This window comes from Clupea harengus, chromosome 13, assembly GCF_900700415.2.
Source record: "Clupea harengus chromosome 13, Ch_v2.0.2, whole genome shotgun sequence".
NCBI classification, from domain to species: domain Eukaryota; kingdom Metazoa; phylum Chordata; class Actinopteri; order Clupeiformes; family Clupeidae; genus Clupea; species Clupea harengus.
In genome coordinates, this window is record NC_045164.1 from 29,687,823 (window position 1) to 29,693,884 (window position 6,062).

At 38.4% G+C, this 6,062-nt stretch overlaps 1 long non-coding RNA gene across 2 annotated transcripts; it reads left to right on the top strand.

The window, feature by feature from the left end:
• Positions 1 to 1,335: 1,335 nt before the first annotated feature.
• On the top strand, positions 1,336 to 5,655 carry LOC116223293. Of its 2 annotated transcripts, none has more exons than XR_004165013.2 (3): positions 1,336 to 1,615; positions 5,036 to 5,301; positions 5,616 to 5,655. It is a non-coding gene; the product is annotated as an uncharacterized LOC116223293 (long non-coding RNA). The 2 variants fall into 2 exon arrangements; XR_004165014.2 differs by lacking the exon at positions 5,616 to 5,655 and adding an exon at positions 5,397 to 5,587.
• Positions 5,656 to 6,062: the final 407 nt, after the last annotated feature.

The window sequence follows — 6,062 nt, forward strand, 5'->3', positions numbered from 1 at the left end:
TTTTTTAATAAATATGTATACTTAGCTCTTCAGATGAGAAATTGTACATAATGTATGCGCATAATTAATAAAAATTTGCATAAATATATATTTTTAATAAAGAAAAATCTTTAGATATATCAAATCTTTAGAGATATCACACAATAATATATGTTACAAAGTGTTCTTACATCACTGCTTTAAGTGAAAGCACCCTAAATCGGTCATTTTAGGGGCTGGCAACAAAGTTGCCTTTACTAGAAGTTTACCTGTCAACGATGCTGTGTACCAACTGTGACATTTGTGCATGAACAGGAATAAAAAGAACTAAGCAGTTGCAGTATTCGTCAGTCCTCAGTTTGACCACCGTCACATAAGGGTAAAAGGCAAATAGTTTGTATTATGAAGAAGTGAGAAAATATAGCAGTAGGTAAAACAAATAAAGCATTGATGTGCTAGCCAATAGAACTTCACAGGGACAACAAAAGAGGATATCATCATCATCATTGTTTATTCAGGGAGAAATTGACTGAGCACAGGGCTCTTTTGCAGCAATGCCCTGATTGAGGCCACATAGTACAGAAGAACAATACATAAACAAACCACAACAAAACGAAACAGACAAAATACATTTTTTTAAAAACACACCAAACAACTCAGAAATTAAGCATAAAAAATAAATAAATAAAATAACATAAAGTAAAAAAATTAAATCAGAGAATCATTCAAAACAACAGCATTGAGGCACATCCTTATTATCTAAAAGGCTCTTAAATTGGTTGACAGACAAATACTTGGTTAATTTCAACTCCACTTGAATAGTGTTCCATTTATGGGAAGCAAAGAACTTAAAAGCTATTTTACCTATATTAGTTTTTGTAAGGGGGATTTCAAGGGAGATGAGGCTCTGTGACCGTGTATTATGACAGATGGATTTTAATTTTAAAAGTGACATGAGATAATTAGGCAGTTTTCCCACTAAGGCTTTATAAACAAATAAAAGACAGTGTTTTTCCCTCCTGTCTGCTAGAGGGGATCAACCAACATTCTTGTATAAGTTACAGTGGTGGGTCCTGAAAGCGTCTCCTGTAACAAAGCGAATAGCACTATGGTAAACAGAGTCCAGGAGTTTTAAGGTAGAGGGTGCAGCATACATGTAAACAATCCATATATATATATCCAGTATATCTTTAACTTCTTTATTATACAAACGTTAAAAACGTACAGCTGTATACAATAACCAAACTTCTTAAAGTATACCGTCTTTCGCGAACTTCCATCAGCTTTAGCCAGCGATTGTATTCCGCTGTCTATAGTGTCGCAAAGTGGCGCGTGCGCGACTACCATAGGGTAGTGACTGATCGGGTAGTGCGCATGCGCGACTACCACCCGGTAGTGACAAGCGTAAAACGAATCTTACGGATAGCGCCTTGGTTTGATCAGTAGAAATTGTTGGTATTATTGTGTAATAGACTGCATTCCCTGCAGGCGAACGTCAATCGTAATACTTCTAAATCCCGAGGCGTTTAAAAGGAACCGAAGACGACTGTAGGAGAAGTTTAAAAGCGAGCATATGGGACTGTTACCGCGACTGACCGACGCCTAACAACTTTGTGTGGAGCTCACTTTTTCTTAGGTAAGTCAAGTAGTGATAAAATAGCCTACGTATATGCCATGATAACTTGGCCTATGCAATATAAATATCTGGTGTGTGTAAAGTTTACGAGGGGAGCTCATAAGCTCCTAGTTGCCTAACAGCTCCATGGGTAAAAGTTCTGTTTAAAAGTTCGGTTTTGGAAAAGTTTTCCACGACACATGCCTGTTGTGCTGCTAACTAGTCTAGCTGAATACAGCGTATAAGCTATATTTCATCTACACATTTTAAGATGGATGGACTTCTGTAGAATAGGATATACCAGTGCATGCAAGGCGAACACATTTCAGAATTTAAAATAAGTAATAAAAGACAACAACATTTAGTGCAATTCAATGGATGCAGACAAAGGAGAAGGAAAAGGGGAAGTGTGTGTGTGTGTGTCTGTGTGTCTGTGTGTCTGTGTGTGTGTGTGTGTGTGTGTGTGTGTCTGTCTGTGTGTGTGTCTGTGTGTCTGTCTGTCTGTCTGAACGGAGAGAGTTGGGTACAGACAGATAGATTGGAAGATAGAGAGATAGAAAGACAGTATGGAGTGTGAGACTGGCAGTGTGATAAGGAGTTAAAGATAGATAGATAGATATCCACTATTTTGTGCACTCTTCTCTTCTACAAACAACTGCTCCTTCTTTTCTGTCAGACAACCATATGGAAGTGATGAGACCCTCTTTCTTTTGAAATTTAATATTTCAGGTGCGTGATTCAGATATTAATTTACATCAATGTATTTCTGACCACAACACAATGGAACTCGATAACTATTAAATGGTATTGTGTGTGCCCAATACTTTACAACATGATTGTTTCTTTAAAAATGTGTTATTTTATAAATTTCTATATTGTTCTCTATTTTATACTTTTGTGCATGCCCCCATCATCAAGCGTGGATCTTGCAGTTATGGAAATATGATGCACTCCGCATAATAATAATATTAATAATGCATTTTATTTGTAACGCACTCTTCATTCAAAATCATGACTGTGGGTGTCAGTGGAGTATCTTGACTGTGGGTGGCAGTGGAGTATCTTGTATTTCATGATGGATCCAGCAACTATCCACTGGGGCTTCTACAGTAACACCTTACCTGAAACCCCCATCATAAGATTTACATGTTTCATAACAGCCTATTGCACTTGTCATGAATTTCTTTTTAATTCTGTGTATATGGAATCTGGCATGGGTATATCCCAATCCGACAAGTTGCCTTAACTTCCTAAAAAGTACCGTTTTTTTCTGATATCCTATCCTGCTAGTATCGGACCAATAGTGAGTATAGTCCCTAGTCACAACCAGACCTCTTTCTTCTAGGGGTTAATAACATGTGTAATCTTCTTGGACTCTTCTAAGTAGCTTAAAGTAGAAGTGTTTGTTAAATGTTAGCTGAAATGCTAAATGTTAGGAAATGGCATGTGTGGTTAAGAGTTCATCATCATGGATCCGAGGGTAAAATTAGGAAATGTTTTTCGATGCTAAACTTTAACAACATGTCGGACGCAATGTGCATCCAAATTCAATGGAAATTCACACCCTTACTATTGGTTCTCTCTTGAAGTACTCATGGCCTTGTGGTGATTTGCAGAATAAACTAGAGGACAAGCCCCTTCCAATGATGCTACTTGCTAGTAATCTGGTTTTGAAATGACATGAAATTTCAGCCGTCATAAACTGCTTCCATCTCTGCATCCATCTCCACGTGCTCATTACTCTTGTTTGAATCACTCACAAAACACACACACACTCACACACACTCACACACACACTCATTACTCTTGTTTGAATCACTCACAAAACACACACACACACACACACACACACACGCACACTCATTACTCTTGTTTGAATCACTCACAAAACACACACTCACACACTCACACACACTCACACACACTCATTACTCTTGTTTGAATCACTCACAAAACACACACGCACACTCACACACACTCACAACTCTTGTTTGAATTATTCACAAAGCGCACACACTCTCACACTTCACACACACACACACTTACTCTCTCACTCACTCACAGACACTCATTACTCTTGTTTGAATTACTCACAAAGCACTCACACACACACACACACGCACGCACACACACACACACACTCATTACTCTTGTTTGAATTACTCACAAAGTGCACACACTCTCACACTCACACACACTCTCTCACACACACACACACACACACACTTACACTCAGACACACACACACACTTACAGACACTCATTACTCTTGTTTGAATTACTCACAAAGCGCACACACACACACTCACACACACACACACTCACAGACACTCATGACTCTTGTTTGAATTACTCACAAAGTGCACACACACAAACTCACAGACACTCATTACTCTTGTTTGAATTACTCACAAAGTGCACACACACAAACTCACAGACACTCATTACTCTTGTTTGAATTACTCACAAAGCGCACACACACACACACTCACAGACACTCATTACTCTTGTTTAAATTACTCACAAAGCAAGCGCACACACACACACACACACACTCACAGACACTCATTACTCTTGTTTGAATTACTCACAAAGCGCACACACACACACACACACTCACAGACACTCATTACTCTTGTTTGAATTACTCACAAAGCAAGCGCACACACACATACACACACACACACTCACAGACACTCATTACTCTTGTTTGAATTACTCACAAAGCACACACACTCTCGCTCGCTCGCTCACATACACACTCACAGACACTCATTACTCTTGTTTGAATTACTCACAAAATCGTTTTTGTGTGACATCACACAGGTATCGTATGAAAGAGCTGAGCATGTGCTTCACAATGACGCCAGTAACTTGATTGTGTGTGTGTGTGTGTGTGTGTGTGTGTGTGTGTGTGTGTGTGTGTGTGTGTGTGTGTGGTGACCTTATTCTAACCTTGTGCTTCACAATGACGCCAGTAACTTGCTTGTTTGTGTGTGTGTGTGGTGACCTAATTCTAACCTTGTATTATATTATTGTATTATGGATACTGAACTCACCTTCGTAAGGTAGACACTGGGATAATCTTGATACATACTGTATGTTTGTAATTCAGTTTTGTTAGGTTTAACACTGGGATGCTTGGATAGATACTCTATGAGTGTAATTCAACAAAAATACAACTCTACTGTAGTTCTTTATTTAACTATATTTTCCGTGCATTGAAGGAATGTTAGACTGGATTTCCTTTACAAAACAGAACTGAACTGACTGGTACTGGGATGCTCGGAATGATTATGTGTGTCATTCTTTGGAAGCATACTGTAGAAGTGTAAATCGCCAACAGTACAACTACACTGTAGTTCTTTTGTTGCACATGTTCACTATATGCAAATGTCTTGCATTGAATGAGGGTTTGACTTGATTTTCTTTGAAAAACAGAACTGAAGTCGGAAATGTCAGGACATACTGAAACATCACAACTGCTCATGTCAGTGAAGGAAGAGATCAAAGAAGAAGAATTTGATGAGTATCTTTCTGCAATTCCGAAAGTGGAAGAAAGCCTGGACTGGAAGCTGACTGTAAGACTGAAATATACACATCACCAATCTTGACCCACAAAGAAGATGAGTATTCACCAGTGGAAATGAAACAGGAGGAAACATCTGATTTGAGAGAATATGGTCACCATGACTCTACTCCTACAGGTAAGTTGCACATTAGTTTGTATCATGAAAAACTAGAACAATGTGATAGTTAAAATGAATTGAATTTAAAATGTCTGCCATCATTTTGTCTCCAGTTCTCTACATGTCTCTGAATCTCTGCTTACATTTACAGTGCAGTCTGTAAGTGGATCATTTTATCCTAAAGGACTTCCAAGTACTATTCTAGCAAATAGCCAGTCATTGAAAAGCACATTACAAAAAATACAATACATGTGTTTTCAGTGTTGTAGTGCTAATGTAACAAATAAAGTAGAGTGAGGATATTATTTAAAAAATGTCTTATTATGTTATAGGAGACGTTCAAAGGATCCATTCTAGCAAAAGGAGTACAGAGGAAAGAAGAAAGAATGTCATCAGACATCAGCAATCGAATGCAAGGAAGAAACAACATGAATGTCCCCAATGTTTCAAAACCTTTGCTGCACCTTCCAATCTTGCAATTCATCAACGAACACACACAGGAGAAAAGCCCCATCATTGTTCTCAGTGTGGAAAGTCTTTTAGTAGAATGGGTCATCTCAAGACACACCTGATGATCCACACTGGGGAAAAGCCATATCAGTGTACTACATGTGGAAAGGGTTTCAGGAGTAGCAAAGAACTTACAATCCACCAGATGACACATACTGGAGAAAAGCCACATCAGTGTTCTCAGTGTGGAAAGACTTTTAGTCAAATGGGTACTCTCAAGAAACACCAGATAATCCACACTGGGGAAAAGCCATATTATTGTTCTCAGT